The 18584-nt window shown below is 49.9% G+C and overlaps 1 protein-coding gene across 4 annotated transcripts in view; it reads left to right on the plus strand.

Annotated features, from left to right (window-relative positions):
- Window positions 1-2386: 2386 nt before the first annotated feature.
- LOC109256724 (zinc finger protein 883-like) overlaps window positions 2387-18584 on the plus strand; it is a 43720-nt gene continuing 27522 nt past the window's right edge. The window contains exons 1-2 of one of the 4 annotated variants that reach the window (XM_053910116.1): window positions 2387-3454; window positions 16837-18155. The gene's annotated coding sequence lies outside the window, so the exon portion shown is untranslated. Of the gene's footprint in view, window positions 3455-10681; window positions 18156-18584 lie in introns of those variants that run through there. The other 3 variants (XM_053910117.1, XM_053910115.1, XM_053910114.1) reach the window with 3 other exon arrangements.

Here is an 18584-nt window from a genome sequence, read left to right on the forward strand (position 1 = left end):
AAATTCTCTATCTTTGTATTTTGCAAGTGTCACTATGATATGTCATGGTGTTGACCTGTTTGTGTTGACTTTGAAGGGAGTTCTCTGTGCCTCTTGGATTTGCATGCCTGTTTCCTTCCCTGAATTAGGGCAGTTCTCAACTATAATTTGCTCAAATAAACCCTCTGCCTCTTTTTCTTGCTCTTCTTGTCCTGAGACTCCTATGATATGGATATTGTTTTGTTTCATGGCATCATCTAGTTATCTAATTCTCCCCTCTTGATCTAGTAATTTCCTTTTCCCCTTCTCTCAGCTTCACTCTTTTCCATAATTTTATCTTCTGTGTCACCTATTCTCTCCTCTGCTTCTTCAATCCTCACTGTCATTGCATCTGGCTTATTTTTGCACCTCAGATATAGCATTTTAAAATTCATCTTGACTCGTTTGTAGGTCGTTGATCTCTACAGCAAGGGTTTCTCTGGTGTTTCTATGCTTTTTCCAAGCCCAGCTATTAGTCTTATAACTGTTGTTCTAAATCATTGTTCAGATATATTGCTTATATCTGTTTTGGGCAAGTCTCTGGCTGTTATTTCTCCTTGACCTTTCTCTGCCTTGTCATTTTTGGCTAAATTTCTGTCTTTTGCATGTTTTAAAAGCTTGTTATGTGTCCTGCACCTGAGAGTATTACTCTATTAAAAAGGGGTCATACACTGTCCAGGACCTGGCCCTCCAGGAAGTGTTTTTTTTGTGTATTCTGCATGCACTCTGTGGTTGTGTTTTGGCTGCTCCTTACCACTGGTTATTCTTCTGCAGAGCTCCTCCTTGCTTGCTGTGGTGTTTTTCGACCTTTACGTGGTGTACTTTGGTATGTTTGTTGAAGTAACCCTGAAGAAAAGGTAGGAGAAGCTTGATCTCATAAAAAGAGAAAAAGGGAAGGGAAGAAAAGAAAAGAAAAGAAAACCAAACTGAGACCCAAGAAACTAGGAGGCTAATTCCAGAGAAAGAGAAAGGAAAATAAAGAAGAAGAAAGAGAAAAGATGGAAAAAGCATGGAATAAAGTGTGTATATATATATATATATAGAGAGAGAGAGAGAGAGAGAGAGAGACCAAAAAGAAATCAGAAACTATGAGCCTGATTTCAAAAAAGGAAAAGAGGGTGGAAGAAAAGAAACCAAGAAATAGTTGCCGTCTGTTGGTGCCTGGGACCAGAGGCTGTGCTGGTCTGGAGCAGAGGCTGGCTACATTGGGTCAGTCAGTCTTGCTGCAGTAAATAAACAGTTGCCAGACACGGAGGGGTGGGGTTTGGTATAAGCATGTCCTGATTCCCCTGGGGGCCACTGTCAATCTCTCCTTCCTGGACTGGGGCTCTCAACCCACGCTATTCAGCAGCTCTTCACAGAGTTGTGAGGATGGTCAGCTTGCCCTGTGCCACAATTTTCCTGCATCTTCTACTTGGCTCTTGGCTGGGATTCAAAACCTAATGTCTTCAAGAATTGGTACCATGTGGATCCAAGAGTAGAGCTCTCCACCCTGCTGATGAAAGGCCTTTGGCTGGCATCTGCAGGGTCTTTTGTCCTTGGGAAGCAATAACCCCTCTTCCCAAAGCACTCTAGGAAGTTCTCTCCCAGTGCGCTCCAGAGATCACTATCCCTTGCTATGTACTCTGGGGCCGGCTCCCTCCATCCCAGAAGCACGGGCCACAGCTCTGCTCTGGAGAAAGTTAAGCACTTTCAAAGCCTCTGAATTTCAGCTCCAAAGGCTGATTACAAAAAGAACCCACACTCTCTGTATTTCTTGCTCCCCATTCCGTAGTCCAGAGAGGTTTTCCTCTTGTGCTAACTGGAAGCTGCCCTTTCACAGCCCCTCTCTCTGCTGGTCCCTTTTGTCTCTGCACAGAAGGGGTTCCCTCCACTCCGTGGCTGTGCCAGCTTATCTCCCCAAATCACATACACGTGCCTCAATCCTGCCAGGCTGTCTCCTTCCAACTGTGGAGATCATTCTGTCGATCCACCGATCGATTTCCTGGGTGTTGTAAGTAATCTGACCTCAACACAGCTGTGTTTGAGAGAAGGAACATCCCAATCCCCCTACTTCTCCACTATCTTAACTCCTCCTGGATGTAATTCTTAGCTGTGTTCTGCTGTAGGTAGGATGGTTTTTGCCCCTGACCTTCTTTCAGGATTTTGTCTTATTTTTTGATTGTCTGCAGTTTGAATATGATATGCCTAGGTGTAGTGTTTTGGGCATTTATTGAATACTTGGTGTTTTCTGAGATATCTGTTTGGTGTCTGACATTAATTTGGGGAGATCCTCAGTTGTTATTGTTCCCATGTTTCTTCTGGTCCCCTCTCCTTCTGGTCTTCCCATTACATGTATGTTACATGTTTTGTAGTCATCCTACAGAATTGGGTATTCTGATACTTTTTTTTTCAGCCTTTGTTCTCTTTGCTTTTTGTTTTTGATGATTCTGTTGATACATTATCTAGCTCATAGATTCTTTCTTCAGCTGTGTCCAGTCTACCAATGAGTCCATCAAAGACATTTTTCATTTCTGTTATAGTGATGTGTGTATATAGCATTTCTTTTCTGGTTCTTTCTTAGGATTTCTACCTCTTTGCTTACATTGCCCACCTACCCCTGCATGCTGTCTACTTCATCCCTTAGGACCCTTAGCATATTAATTATAGTTGTTGTAAATTCCTGTTCTGACAATTCCAATATCCTTCCCTGTCTGGTTCTGATGCTGCTCTGCATCTTTAGATTGTGTTTTTTGCCTTTTGGTATGCCTTGTAACTTTTCTTGATTGCTGAAAATGATGCATCAGGTAAAAGGAACTGCAGTAAATAGGCCTTTGGGGATGTGGCAGTGAGGTGAGGGGGAGGGGACGTATTCCACAGCCTACTGTCAGGTCTTAGTCATCAGTGGGCCTGTACCTCAGGACTGTGACTGTCACAAGGTTTTCTAAGCTCTCCCCTTTCCCCCAGTTGGGACGGGGTGTCTAAAGGGGGCTGGAGTTGGTTATTTCTCTTCCTGGGTCAGTGAAACTCTGGGTAATGAGGTATCGCTTAGGGCAGGTCCTTTTAAGAAAACAGTGCTCTGGTGTGTTTCACATGATTTTTCCCCCTCCCCTTTTTCCTTTTTTTCTCTGATATTTACTGTGGGAATCTGGCCAAGGCCCTGGAGTCCGACCTCACGACACTTCAGGGACACACCTGTGAGTAGGTGTGTTGCCTGTACTGCCCAGTTCAGGTTTCCTGCCCCTTCAGCTCGTGGGTCTGCTCCTGCAAGCCGGGCTCTGTGTCCGCCTGTCTGCCTCTCGGCCTTGAGGGCACAACTTTCCCTCTGCCCTTCGCTCTCTCAAGGATCAAGAACGGTGCAGAGGCCTTCTGGTTTGAGTTCTGCACGTAAGGGCCTAGGAGGGAACCACTTCCACCCAAAAGCAAGACAAAGCTGAACAGAGTGAAAAAGCAAACGGTTTGTCAATTGTGTTGATCTTTCAAAGACCTAACTTGGTTTTATGGATTTTCCCTATTGTTTTTCTATTCTTTATGCAGTTTATCTTTAATCCATATTATTTCTGTCTTTCTGCTAGCATTGATTTTAGTGTGTTCTTGTTTGTCTAGGTCCTTAAGGTATAAATATAGGTTGCTGATTTGAAGTCCTTTTTTTTATGGAAGTGTTTACAGCTATATATTTCCCTCTGTAAGTAGTGTCCCATAAGTTATGGTATGTGGTTTACTTTATCTATCTATCTATCTATCTATCTAATTATTTATTTACTTATTTTGGTGTCAAGATATTTTCTAATCTCTCAGTGGCTTCTTTGACCCATTGGTGGTTTAATTTCCACATACTTATGGATTTTCTGATTTTCCTTCTGGTATTGATTTCTAGTTTCATCACACATAATCAGAAAAGACACCCTGTATGATTTCAAACTACTTAAGTTGTATGATTTCACTATTTTAAAAATTATTCAGACTTGTTTTGTGATGTAACATGCAGTCTCTCTTCTTGAGAAAAATGGGTATTCTGCTATTGTTGGGCGTGTTCTTGTGTCTGTTCTATCCAACTGGCCCACAGTGTTGTTGAAGGTCCTCTGCTTCCTTATTGATGGACTGTCTGGTTGTTCTTCCCTTTACTGAAAGTGAGGTGTTGGCGACGACTATGACTATTGCTAGATCGGTGCGTTTCTCCCTTGAACTCTGCCAGTGTTTGCTTCATATGTGTAGGAACTCTGATGATAGTGCATATGGCTATGCATAATGTTATATCTTCTTGGCCAGTTGACCCTTGTATCATTCTAGAATGTTCTTCTCTGTCTCTTATAACAATATTTGACATAGTGCCTATGTTGTCACTTATTAGTATAGCCGCACTTGCTCTCCCTGGGGCACTATTTGCCCCAGGTGTCTTTTCGCCATGCTTTCACTGTCAGTCTGTATGTCCTTAGATCTGATGTGAGTTTCTTGCGGACAACGTGGAGCTGGATCCTTTAGATTGTGAAGTTTCGCCCATTTACACTGAAGTGATCCCTGATAGGGAGGACTTACCACAGCTGCTTTGTTCATTGTGTTTCTGTATGTCTTCTCGCTTTTCTGGCCTTCCCTTCCTGTCTTACTGCTCTCCTTTGTATTTACTTGACATTTTTTGTAGTGACATGCTTTGATGCCCTTTTGTTTCCTTTTGTGTTGATCCTACACACAATTATTGTGTGTGTGCTTACCACGGGCATTACATAAAATATCTTAAAGTTATAACAACCAAAACAATATCAGCTCCAGTTGGCCGTCCATGGGGAAAAATGCTCTGGCACCTGCTTTAATTCTCAGACCTGCAGTTTCCTCATCATTTTTGTGGGTGACTCCCATGCCTTGGGTTATGGAAGTTTCAAGGAAGTATACATGTATACATCAGTCAATGGTATTATCCTCCTGCATATCAAAAGGTTTTGAAAGTGGTATCCTCGAGACATGGAAGGAAAACGAGCTCCTGCAGTATAGTGAGGAAAAGTGAATGCCTGAGGGTGGTACTGAGGAAGGACTATTTCACAGAGAAGAGCACCACCCACGGGGAGCACTGGCCCTGGGGCATGGTCTGCTCAGGCAGCTAGAATTAGACAAGGCATGCATGGGGCAGGGCATCAACATGGCTTGGGAGCTGCTGCAAATTAGCACAGGTACTAGAGAGTTACTTTACAAGAAGCATACAAGTTGCTCTCAGGACAGATTTAGTAACACCTAAAATATATCGTTAATTGGAGAGGAGGGCTGTGAGGTTGTGCAAGGGTGAACTAAGAGGAAGCAGATGATCTGTGTCCTCACTGGCCCAGAGCAGAGCCGACCCACTTCAAGGTGCTACAGCCCCACTGGGGAAGGAGTCCCGTTATCCCCAAGAAACTGGGGGAAAGTGACTGGACAGGCCCGATTCAGAAATCACAAGTGTTCCCACTGGGAGTGAGGCCATCCGCTGGGGGGATTTCCTGCCTCACAGATGATCATGTACGAAAACGAAGGGTTTTGATTAGACGTAGCTTGCGCCATCAAAGGACCAGGGAGGAGTGAGAGTGAGAAAGACTCTGTGTGTGTTGTAAGTGCACAAGCATTTGCGTGTGTGTGTGTGTGTGTGTGTGGGATGAACCAGGCATGTACGTGTGTAGGACATGAAGCACACACTGTGTGGCATGCAGGCGTCTGTACAGATGTTGTGATGGGAAGCAGGGGTGTGTGCAGGTGGGAGTGTGGGGCCAGGCTGATGGGCCAGGTGCTGTCTAAAGCCTCCTGACAATTGGACCCAGGTGGAGTCTTGAGCCTTTGGCTCTTACCTGCATGGCCTTGGAGACCCGAGCTGCAGTGTGGTAGAAGTCGATTGGTGACCCTAGAGAGCCCTGATGGGAGTGGGTCACAGAAGACCGCCACATGGGAGGTGGACCCACCAGGCCATTGTGGCCCAAGGACCCATTGGGGCCACCTGACCCTGGGCCCTCATGCAATCCCCGGCTTACCTGCCAACCTACGCATGTGAATTTTCTGCTGACACTTTCCCAAGGGAAGGGCCTATGGACTTTCCACACCTAGTAGTGATTTCTCTCAGGGACTGTGGTCTGAAATGAGGCTAACTGGCTGGCATTGTGCTGTCCACGCTGGGCACACCAGGCATTCTTGGCACACATGCTTCGCTTTGACTGGGGTCAGTTATGACCTGATGTGATTTCTCAGGAGTCCAGACATCCTGGCTCAGGACTCCCATTGAAGGAAGCTTTCCGCAGCTGAAGCAGAACCGCCGGGTGCTCCAGCCGCTGGGTGAGCCAAGACAAGAATCCTGCTACTTAGGTGGTGGGGACTTGAGTGTTTGGGGCCGGAGCAGTGGGGGAGCCTGGTTTGGGAGGGAACTCCCTCCGGGTTTTGGGACAGAGAAACAGACTCCCTCCATAGCTCCTTGGGCGCTGGAAGATAAAGGCCAGGACTGGGCTGGGTGAGGACGTTTCCTGTGGCCCGAGCCTGGGGGCAAGAGCGCCTGAGCCCGGGGGCAAGCCAGAGCGCCTGGGGCTTTAGGTTGTTGCCTGGCCCTTAGACGCCAAGGAACTGGGGATTGCCGCTGGGGCATCGGCCTGGGGTTGTGACAGTTCCCTGTTTGAGCAGCGGAAGGTCTGGGACGGGGCTCTGGGGACCGGGACCGCGCAGACGGAGCGGGCTTCATCTCCTCCTCCGACCCAGGGACGTGCCCACGACGGAGCGCTCTCAGCCAGCTTGCCGGGTCCTCCAACCCGGTCGTCGTGCAGAACGGGGCGGGGCGCTCGAGGTCAGCCTGCCGCCGCCTGTGGGCGGTCCCCGGGCGCCCTCCCGGTCCGGGCGGGGCCTCCTGCGCCCCCGTCGAGAGTCGCGGTTCATCCATGTCGTGTGGGAGAGAAAAGGAGACGCGCTCAAAGTCGTCCGCAGCAGGCTGTGGAGACAGATGCTAAGTGTCCCGCCGCTTAAATTCCCGGGCTCCGGACCACTTACTAGCACAGCAACGTGTTGGTGCAAGTGAGAGCGGGTTAGGAAACCACCGACCGCGCCGCTTTAGTCAACAGAGGTACACGCACCCCTCCGAATTCCCTCGCACCCTCGACACTGGACGCCGAGCACCCCGGGCCCCCGTGGACCCCTGTCCCATTCTGCCGGCACCTCCCGCGGCAGGAGCCGCGCTGCGCACCTGCACCTGCCAGGCTCGCCTCAGCTTCCAGCACACGCCAGCGGATGGTGCCGTCAGCCGCGGTTTTGCAAACCCTCTCAGAGTCCTTGACAGTTCTTTCTGCCAAGCGCAAATATTGATCTATAGTCCACTTGTATTTGCAGAGTGCGCACGGGTCAGGGCAGAGCACGCCCCCACCGCGGCCTTGAGAGAGCAGCCGTGTCCACGTGCCCAGGTCCCAGGCGCAGAAACACGGAACTGTCTCTAAGTTTCCGTGTGAGGTCCCTAAATCATGCCAACGCTTTTTTTTTTCTTTTTTTTTTTTAAAGCGGGGCAGAAGATGAAAAGCAGCGAATTTCTGTTGTGGAAAGAAAAGTAAACTTGTTCCAAAACAGATGTACTGGAGTTATTTTACAGGGCAATGGATATGGCGACATCACCCAAAGTCAAGTGGGGGAAAAGAGGAACCGAGGGTGGAGGCTGGACCACACTGTGACCTCCACACAGCACCGAGGCCCCGCTGGGCGGGACACTTCTCTCGTGACCGTGCCCGGAATCGCCAACAAGTCCCACCTGAGGGCAGCAGGGAGGTCATTACACAGTTTCCTCTGTGTGATCCCAGTGCGGTTCACCTGCCTGGGGAGGGAAGGAGGGAAGTAACACCACTCCCTCCTCTCTCTGAACTTCTGACCAGTTTCCACATAAGCGGTGGTCAGGGGGCCTCAAAATCTGTCCCTGGCAGGCACCTGAGGACAGTGATGCCCCCCTGCCCCCCCCTGCTGCTGCCAAGTGCCTTTGGGGAGAAGTTTGCCATCAAGGGCAGCCTCCTGCATCTGCACTGACCCAGGAAAGAGAGCAGGGCCCAGGTTTCCTGGAAAACATACTTAGTTCTGCTTCTTGGGATGAAGGGATAGGCCTGAGGCCAATGGTCCAGTCTACCTAGTGCAGGGGCAGCCTTCCAGAGGAGCACGTCCATTAGCTGTGCAGCTGCCTCGCTTCAAATCCATGCTTCCAAATTCACTAATGGTGTAGCCCTGAGCAAGCTACTGGATCACTCTCTGCCTCTGTTGGACATCTGTGAAAGGACAATAGCAGCTGCCTGCCAGAATTATTGTGCGATCAATGAGAGGATTGAGAAAAACTCTGAACACGGTCCACAAAGACAACATGGAGGCTCCTGGGAGCCACACTCTGTTTTGTGCCCTGAAGATTTCCCTTTTGGTTAGAATGGTATTTGGCACAGAGTAGGGACCTGATACATACCTGTTGAATAAATGATCAGTATTCCCCTTTTCCTCTGGTTTAAGCAGGCACCTGCTTCAGCTGGAGTCAGAGCACCTACAGAAAGCCCAACTTGGAGAAACTCTAATTGCTGGTGCCACACGGCAAGGAACTGCCCTAAGATTTCCCATCATACAGAGTGGCTTTTGATGAACGAGTACAAGGTTGGAGAGCACCTTTCAAGGACAGAGCCCTGGACTCTTACTCTGTACCAGGGCCCCATGAGTGTGTTCTCACACTGTGGGCTCCAAGGTTCCATGTGCACGAGTACCATTCACATAGAGACACCCTATTATTTTGAAAGCATTTCAGATACCATCCTCACTTGGACTCCAGAGGGGGACAACACTTCAGTAAAAAGAGGGGGGCTTCAGGACAACCCCTGATATTATCCCATAATGCATGCTGTCTGACGGGAGCCAGTTCCTGCCAACCCAGACTCAGCATCATTCGTTGTCTGTGTGTGTCGGTGGTCAACAGCGGGGGCTGTTAAAGTTGAGAATTTCCTTTATATTATCATGTATCACATCTTGGAATATTATGCAGCATTTAAAAGGTATGACCAGAATTGGGGTGCCTAGGTGGCTCAGTTGGTTCAGCGTCTGACTCTTGATTTGGGCTCAGGTCATGATCCCAGAGTCATGGGATCAAGCCCCACGTCTGGCCCCACACTGAGCATGGAGCCTGCTTAGGATTCTTTCTCTCTCTCCCTGTGCCCCTTTCCCCGCTCATGCATTCTCTCTCTCTGTCTGTCTTTCTCTCTCTCTTAAAAAGAAAGGAATGGGGCACCTGGGTGGCTCAGTCGGTTAAGCGTCCGACTTCGGCTCAGGTCATGATCTCCTGGTCCGTGAGTTCGAGCCCTGCGTCGGGCTCTGTGCTGACAGCTCAGAGCCTGGAGCCTGCTTCGGATTCTGTGTCTCCCTCTCTCTCTGACCCTCCCCCATTCATGCTCTGTCTCTCTCTGTCTCAAAAATAAATAAAACATTAAAAAAAAAAAAAAGAAAGGAATGACCAGAATCTACGTCTACTGATTTCTAGGAGGATGCCCAAGAAATATTGGTGAGGGAATAAAAATCAAGTAGGCTAGTGGTATAGCAGGGCCCTGTTTTGTATAGTCCAGTGGCACTGGATCCCCCCCACCCCCCGCCCACATCTGTGTTTCTGTATGTGCAGCCAACAGGCGCAATGTGTGTCTGGCTGCTGACCCCGGGGAGTTTGCAAGGGTGAGTTCGGAGGAGAGGTAGTAACTTTCCTCACATACCTTTGCATCGTTCCCACACTTAAAATGAGGATTTAGCTTAAAAAAACAAACTTTAATTTATAATGCCATAAGTGAGTAAATGGCAATTATTTTTCATGTAAAACGTTGTCTTAACTATCCTGACATCAAATCTGACAAACTGATATATGCTTGGGGGATATTCCCAGTAAGTAAACGTGTTTATTGTTTGGGTAGATGAAGATGTTGTTGCTGTTTTGAAAACTGACTACATCATGAAGATCTTGAAAAGTCAGTAAGGTAAATACCCCATTAGAAAAATGGGCAAATGACAGTTCAAACATTACAAATGGACCATTAACCTAAAAATACTAATCTCGTGCAATCTTGTTGATAACCAAATAGATGCCAGTTAAAATGAGGAAGCAGCCTGCCATGGGATGGAAGCAGGAAGAGGTTAGGGAAGGGTGAGAGGTCCTGAGACAGAGGATGCAGGGGGTTGTAAAGTGTGCTGCGTCTGTCCAGCGGGAGGCAGGAAGAAGCTGGACCCCATCCTGGGGCCAAAGTGAAGTGAACACCAGCCCATTGTCCTGAACTCCACGGTCTCTGTCCAAACACAGTGACCTGTCAAAGTTAATGTACAATCTCCACTTGCGACATGACAGAAGGAAAGGTCAGTGTGGTGAGAGTGCAGGAGAGGCTGGGAGCTGATGGTGCAGGTGAGTGTACAGAAGAGGTGGGAAGGGCATTGCAAGCAGGGGGAAGGGCAGGGGGAGATGCCCTTGAGGCTACATCACACGTGCTGTCCTTGTAGCTGAGAGCTGGGAGGCCCCGTAGGGCAGGCTAGGAGGGTCTTGGAAGTCTTTCTAAGGGTTTTGGATTTTACCCTCTGCCCTCTTCCAATCTCTGAGGGGGCTCTTTCCTGCCTGCTCCTGTGTCTTCAGATCTCCAACAGGGTTTTTCAGCAGGGGAGTGACCTGGCCTGATCTGTGCCTTTAAAAGAGATTCTGAAAAAAATTAAAAAAAAAAAAAAAAAGAGATTCTGACTGCTGTGTCTTAAATGGATTGAACAGGCTGGTGCAGGGGCCCAGTGGGAAGGGAGAAGAAGGTGCTGCAGGTGGAGGAACCACCGATGCCCAAGATGGAGGAGATAGAGTGGGATGTGGTTGGGAAGAAGAGGGAGTCAGGGGATCCAGTTAAAGACCCTCTTCCACCTGCCAGCGCTGTGTGAGCTAGAGCAGGACTCAGTCTGTGGCCACCAAGAGACACCCAGATTTTCCCTTGTGGATTAGGTGTGTGTGTGGGGGGGGGACAAAAAAGGGACAAAGATGAACCCTGTTGGGGACGGTGTAGAGTCTGAGTAAAGTGGCTTTAAGGATGCCAAACCCATTACATTTCTAAACGTGGTGAGGGAGCATGTGGGTCTCCTGTACGCTTGATCTGCAATCACAACCAACCGTCTTCAACAGCAGATGCCAACAGTGGCTGACGTTCTGAGTGCCAGCTCCACAGCCCACACAGGGGAGTGACATGGCTCTGTTGGGTCTGCCCACCCTCCTGGTGGCTTGTGCGGCTTTCCTGATGTTCGACTCTGTGTGGAGAAGACGAGGCACTCACAGGCTTTTGCTCCCACCTGGCCCTCGTCCCCTTCCCATCATTGGGAATATCCTGCAGGTGAAACTGTGGGACATGCCACCTCTCTATCCAGGGTAAGACCCCTGAGGTATGGCCAGCTGTACTCTGGGTTGCTACAGGTACTGGGCTGAGATTTCTCAGCTAGTGTTGGGGACGTTTTTGTCTCTTTCAGTTGTGCTAGAGTATCCTACTTTTTGTTTATTTGATCCTCTTGAAAAGACCACGAAGGGTGGCCCCTCCAAACTGGCTCCACTCTTAACTAGTGGTGGTGTCTTAAGTCATTCACCTGGCTCTCTAAGCCCTCTTTAATGGTCTCTCACATGAGAGGGCCCTGACAGCTTTGATTCTGACTGACATGTGACCTTAAAATATGGGGCAGCTGTGGAGTGAGGAGTATGTCCATGGCACGGTGTGGTCATTGCTAAAAGTGCACCACATTGTCATGACCCAAAGTGCCCACCACCTATCCAGCTTTCTGGCTGCACCTGTGAGATCTCAAGGTCAGCTCCGCTGAGACCTGCTATATCCCTGTCCTTTGTCAGTCCAGTGCCTGTAGACTCAGACACAAAGATCAAGGGCATCTACTCAGGAAGGGTGATCAGGGTCCTCAGACAGGGGTGGATTTTGACCTGAGTGAGGGAGGGGGAGGTGGGTGGATGTGTCCTAGACTGCCTTGTGGTCTAGAAGCTTATGCAGGGCCCTCATGGAGTCCCCTGGCTCTGGTCATGAAGAGACTGACTGTGGGCATTCAGTGGTGCCCAGCGGAGTGTCTCCACTCTCTGCCACCCACCTGGGCACCTTCTTGTCCCAGCGTGGCCGGGATTCCAGTCATGTGCTTCTTTCCCTGGCATCAGGTCTGCTCCCCTCTCTCCCTGCCCAGAGTCTGTGCCTCTGCAGGGCCATGCTTTGAGGACACAGGTGGCCCTACTCCCTGGTCCCTGACCTCTTGGGCCCCTTCGTGCCATCTGCAGCCCCAGGATGTCCCCTCCTGCCCTTCTCCCACTCTCCTAGAGGACTCTTTCCTGCCTGCTCCTATTTTTTCAAATCTCCAACAATATCCCTTCCAACTCCCATGACGTGCTCACTCCTATTTCTCTGAGAAACACGGCCATCAGAGAGAATGTTCTGCAGCTCCCAGGCCAGCAGCCCAGGACTCCACAGCACTTGCAAGCTCATGGGCACTTTGCACTCATGTGCGCAAAGCTGTGCCTCTGCTCCCACCACCTCTCCCAGCTTCCCTGTGTCAAGAAGGGCTAGATGTGTTCCCATAGCTGCTCCAACCAGAGGCCAAGAATCATCCCAACCACCCTCTCCCACCATGTCCCAGCCACCAGCAAACCCCTCACTCTACCTTGAGAAGACACTGGGAATCCAGCCTTCTCTCGGTATCTTGATGAATCCACCAGCTTCCTGCCCACAGATGCCCCTCCTTCCACTCTGTCCATGCTCCACACAGGGAGACCCTAGGAGGTCCACTCCCTCAGCAGCCAGCTCCCCTGTCTGACATACAGAGGAGACCTCACGGGACCTGCCCTCTCACCCTCCACCCCGCTTCTCATGCCCTCCTGCCCTTGGCTGCCCATGGTGGCCACTGGCCTCCTCACCCCTTCCCAACCTGGGCACTCTCAGTTCTCAGGGCTTTGAGGGTCCTTCTGCAGGGACTGCTCCCACAGATATCCCCCTTGCCTGCATCCCCTCCTTTCTTGGTGTTCAAATGCTGCCTTCCCAAGGAGACCCTCCCCAGCGACCTGCTCTCAAGGACCAGATCACCTCCCAGCTTGCTGCCCCTCCTCACTGGTGTGTCCTGTCCCCCACCCCAGGCGGGTGTGGCCCCCAATCTGTAGCCCCGAGTCTTGGCTGGGACACATTGAAGGGGAGGGAGCTGGCCAGGCGTTGGGGCTGCTGAGAGGGACTGTCTTCACCTCTACTGTTCCTGTGCCTCTGGAACCCAGGACAGGGGCTCAGGTGCCCCGTGCCACTCTCCCCACCTGGTTGAGCAATATGGCCCCATGTACTCGCTGCATCCCATTGTTGTGCTACATGGACACCAGGCCCTGAAGGATGCCCTGTGCAGTCAGGCGGTCAGCTTCGGAGGCAGAGGGAGGTTCCCCATCCTGGATGCTGCCCTCAGAGGCTGTGGTATGTCTCCCTCCAGAGCACTGGCCAGCCTGCTTCCCTTCGGGCCTCACATGTGCCCATTTCTGTGGTTCACAGGCCTTCCTGGGGCTGGAGAGCTGGGGGTGTGGCAGGGACCTCACTTACTCCATCACGGCCTTGCCCCCACCCCCCTACGGCACCCAAACCTGCCTGCTTTTTCTCTCCCTCTGTTCTCCTCCATGTCTTGGTCCAGAATAGGTGGCTTTTTGAGGAGAAGGGGGTTGTAGGGTGGAAGAGTGTCACATGGGTGATTTGTGCAAGTTACTCAGACTCTCCGAGCGACAGGTCTTCGTTTTTAGAAGGGCTAAAATGTCTACTTTCTTGCAGAGTTGCTGTGCTGATGGACGGTAGGTACTGCTGGGTTTTCTTGGGCCAAAGTGTTCATTTCTCGAGAAGCCCTGCAGTGCACAAGAGGAGGGGGGAGCGCACTCCTTTTGTGTTTCATGGGAGCACCACCTTGGAGTGAGCAAGGGGGAGTGTGGGTATTTTCTGAGTCCCCATACCCCGAGGAGTGTCCTCCCTTTGCCCTCATAGCCATCGGGTGGCTTGTGAGTAGAAGACTTGAACTGGACATCCAGCTGCTGCATTTTGTGTCCTAGGTCGGGGGCCTTGGTGTCCATTCTGTCCCACTGCTGTCTCTGTTTCTATAATAGGAGAGATTTCCTTGACCTCTCTCAGGTCACCGGCTCAGTCTTAAGCCCCGTCTCGATTGCTCAGGGAACCCTTGAACCACTTTGCACAACAGTTGATATGACCTTTTGTGGCGTTAGTATGAAGTCACAAATGTACAGTTCAGGGGGGGACTACACAGCAAACGCACATGTGCAACCACCACTCGGATCAAGGAACAAGAACCTCAGCACTGCGTAAGCCCTCTCTTGCCCTCTCTGCGATCATTTCTCTCTGCCTTTCCCCAGAGGTACCACATGTTCTGATATCTAATGGCAGCGTGTTATTTTCCTGGTTTTGAACTATGGAGACGTGGCATCATACAGCAGGTTCTCTGTAGGACATGGTCTCTGCCCTTCAAAAGTGTGCTTCTGGCTGCATCCACGTTGTGCTTGACGCACTCGTCCATTTCTGTTCCTGTGTAGCACTCCACTGTTTGGGTATCATTTACCTTTTCTGCTGATGGTGGACATCTGGGCTGTTTTCAGTTTGGGGTCATGACGGATGATGCTACCAGGGACACACCTGAGCGCATCTCCTGTGTTGATTAAGCACTATCTACTAAGGCAGAAAATACACAAGTTGTGATAAGTCATATTATCCCTATGTCTGTATCCAAACAATGAAGATTAGGGGCCCTGTGACTGTTGGAATCATATTACCTCTGCCCAAAATATGTCCTTTAATATTTATTTAATGCAGTCTTCTCTTGACAAATTCTTTCAGATTACAGTGGCCTCAACATGCCTTAAATTCTTCTTCATTTTTTAAAAATGTTTATTTATTTTTTCGACAGAGAGAGAGACAGAACAAGAGCGGGGGAGGGACAGAGAGAGAGGGAGACACAGAATCCAAAGCAGGCTCCAGGCTCTGAGCTGTCAGCACAGAGCCTGACGCGGGGCTCAAACCCACCAACTGCGAGATCATGACCTGAACTGAAGTCAGACACCTAACCGACTGCACCCTCCAGGCGCCCCACATTCTTCTTCATTTTTGAAAATTGTTTCAAATGATACAGAAATCTCGGTCAGTGGTGATTGTCCTTTAAAGATGTCATTCTTCGTGTCATTCTTCGTGTCTATCTGTTGCAAAATTACAGTTCATAGTGTCATCCTTTTGAGGGTGATGTGTATTTCGCCCCCACCCCCACCCCTGGCTGCTTGTAGGGTTATTTCTTTTTATCATCATCAATTTTATTCAGAGGTGACTAAATTTGGTTTTGTGTGTATTTATCCTGTTTCTGCATTTTAAAGAGTAAGTGTTGGTTTGAGAAAGTTGTGCCATCATTCAGCCAAGCATTTCCTCCATGATATTCTTTCCCTGCTACCCTCAGATCATACATGTTATCCGAATACTTCCTTAAATTCTTTCGGGATTTCGAATCCTTCAACTTCTGCTGTTCGGCCTAGACTTCTTCTAGGCTGTCAGCTCACAAGTCCTGTCTTTGGTTGTGTGTAAACACTGAGTGTTTCACTTCAGTTATTCTGTTTTTCAATTTGAAAAGCTTGATGTGGTTCTTTGATTAGTTTTCAGATCTCTGACAAACTCTTCATGTTTTTAAGTCTGACCTGTTCAGCAGTTGTAATGTCCCTGATGTTGCCACTGGATGGAGCCCCAGGCAGCTGATTTCTGTGACCTGTGCTCTCTAGGTTGTTACTAATGTTGTATTAGGTTCCAGACACTTTATGCAAAAACTTGTGGCGGTAGTTTCAGGTTTTAACAACAGAGCCTTCCCACCGAGAGGATTTCCTGCTTCCTTGGGGCAGGTGAGGAAGAGCACCACCAGTGTTCTAGGGCCTCACTGGCAGCTGGTCAGAAGCTGGGCTGCCAACCCCGCTGGGCTGGTCCGTCTCCAGCAGACCCTCAGTGCCGGATGCAGCCCCAGTCCTTTACTGCAGATGCCCTCCTTGGCAGGCTTGACTCTTGCTTCTGGGACCTTCCCAGTGTTTAGTAGCTCTGCTGGGGTTTTGTGACTCACCTGTGCTTCTGTGGGAAAGCAAGCCCAAGTTCCTTGTTCCCTTCTTGGCTCTGGTTCTCATGAACCATATGTACATTTATGCAGCATCTCAGCAGAACAGATTGATCAGAATCACCTAGCCCGTCACTGTGAGAAGACGCGACATCAATTTTTAACTCTTACCAACTCTTCTGTCCCGATTGCTTCTTTTATCTCTGCTTATTATTTTGCTTGTGGTGCCAAGATCCTGTCGAATCAGTCTGGAGACATTAATCTGAACACTTCAAGTTATCGGAAATATCTTTGTTTCCCCGTTAATGGATATGGGTAGCTGGCGTGAGCTCACCTGCTCTTATGCAGGTGTTTTTTGGCAAGCCTGTGGTGAAGTTGGTGGGACTCACGTCTGATCTGTGCGGCCGGAAGTGAGATGTCTCCTGGTGGGGCTTTTGTGTAGGACACAGGGAGAGAAGCAGCCCATCAGGTTGGGGCAGGAGCCAAACTGGGCTGTGTCTGAAGGTGAAGTCCTTCAGATGAGCTCCCTCCAGGGAAGAACTGATAGTCAATGGACTTTTGAAAATCGACTTTCTAACATTAGCCCCAGGTAGATGCTGCTGCTTGTCTGTAGAAGGGGAAAAGTTCCTGACGTTCTGATCCTCTGAAAGCAGTTCTCAAGGAAGTCCCCGTACTATCATGTGCCCATCACGTGCCAGGGCCCCTCTGCCTGCCCTCTGGTGACCAGACTCCTGTCCTTGGCTTCTCCCTCAGGACTTGCGTCCAGCCATGGCAAAGCGGTGGAAGCAAATGTGTCGTTTTCCTCTCATGACCCTGTGGAACTTTGGGACGGGGAGGAGGAGCATCGAGGGCCGTGTCCGGGAGGAAGCCCAGCACCTGGTGCGGGTCCTCACACAGACAGAGGGTGGGTTTGCATCTGGTGGGAAGTTAGGGTTACCTCCCTATGCTTCCTTGAGCCCCGGCACCACCCTGCTGGAACCATCTTCCCTCATTTTTATTTGGAAAGTGGAGACCACTCATGAAAGTTTTCCTTGAGTTTTGTAATCGTCCCTCCTACCAGCTGAGCCCATGGACCCTGCCTGCATCCTGGCTGGCTCTCCCTGCAACACGATCTGCTTCATCCTCTTTAAGGAGCACGTCAGCTATCAAGACGAGGAGTTCCTGAATCGGATTGGGTTGTTGAATGAAAACGTTTCCATATTAAGCTCTTTCTGGGCCCAGGTAAAGCCAGTTGTCTCTGCTTGTTGGATTACCTGCCACTGGTGCCAGGGGTGAGCCCGCGTGCAGAGTCCTACCGTGGGCAACAGGGAAGCAGCGGCCCAGGGTGCACCTGAGATGGTGGAGGGCAGCTGTGGAAAAGTGATAGGGCCACTTACGTAACACGGCTGACAGCCCGTTGGAGAGGCAGTCAGGCTGCCCTCTGCCAACACGTCTCTTCTGACGTGCCGACAGAGGCTGCAGCCCACTCGGGGTCCTGCAGCCAGAAATGGGAAGGGGCTGCAGAGGGTAGGGTCCCCCTTAACAGAGATGCTTCAACGCCTCACAACCTGTCTTCGCTTTTGAGTCCTGGAGGTGGAAGGAAGGGTGTGGCTTTTCCCTACAATTTGTGGCCATTGCTCAGTCACTATCTTCCTGGGAGACACCAGACTATTTTTAAAACACTCAGAATATAAGAAATTTCATTTTGGAGAGAGTAGTACAGCATCAAGGGACTCTGGAGTCTGAGCGGCCCTGGGACTACGTCGACCGCTTCCTCAACATTTTGGAGGAGGTGCGTGTGGCAGACCCCCCCGTGCTCCATGGGCGGCTGCGTGGCCCTCAGAGCATAGATGTTGCCTGGGCTCCATGCACACAGGTCCAGGTCTGACGCCCCCTGTCTGGAAGACCCCAGGCCTCCATGGTGTGTTTCCCCACCACTGGGCTGACATGTGGAGTGCGTACCTTTCCCTCATTAACTGCCTGATGGTTCAGTGTTTACTCAGCACTTGCTAGGCAAAGTGACCTGACTGAGACCATCCCTCCTGCCCCCCAGGAGCCCATGGACCATCACAGAACTGCAGGTAAAGTGGCTGGTATTCAGGGTGACGGTTGGAACCATTGCTACTTTGGGAGCACAGGTCACCTGTCTCTAATCCCTGGACAGAGCCCACCAGGGGACAATGAATAAGGGCCTGGTGGGACATTAAGCCCATGTATGCTAACACGTGTGTGTGTGTGTGTGTGTGTGTGTGTGTGTGTGTTTATGCACAAGTGGGCCCTGTTTTTACCTTTTCTTCAAGACCACGTCCAAAGCACAACATCTTAAAGTATATTTTCCACTATGCAAGATGCTACAACTATTAACCTCTTTGCTGATTACAAATTAGGGATCAAGTGAAAGTCACTTAGGCAAAAAATAAGGCATAAAATAACCATTCATATACGCCATAAACATTCCACCTCCTAAGGACTTATTATCCTTTCTAACCCATATCTGTGTGTGTCTAATAGAGGACTTATGA

Source organism: Panthera pardus, unplaced genomic scaffold (assembly GCF_024362965.1).
Source record: "Panthera pardus isolate Hobbes unplaced genomic scaffold, ASM2436296v1 HiC_scaffold_22, whole genome shotgun sequence".
Classification (NCBI taxonomy): Eukaryota; Metazoa; Chordata; class Mammalia; order Carnivora; family Felidae; genus Panthera; species Panthera pardus.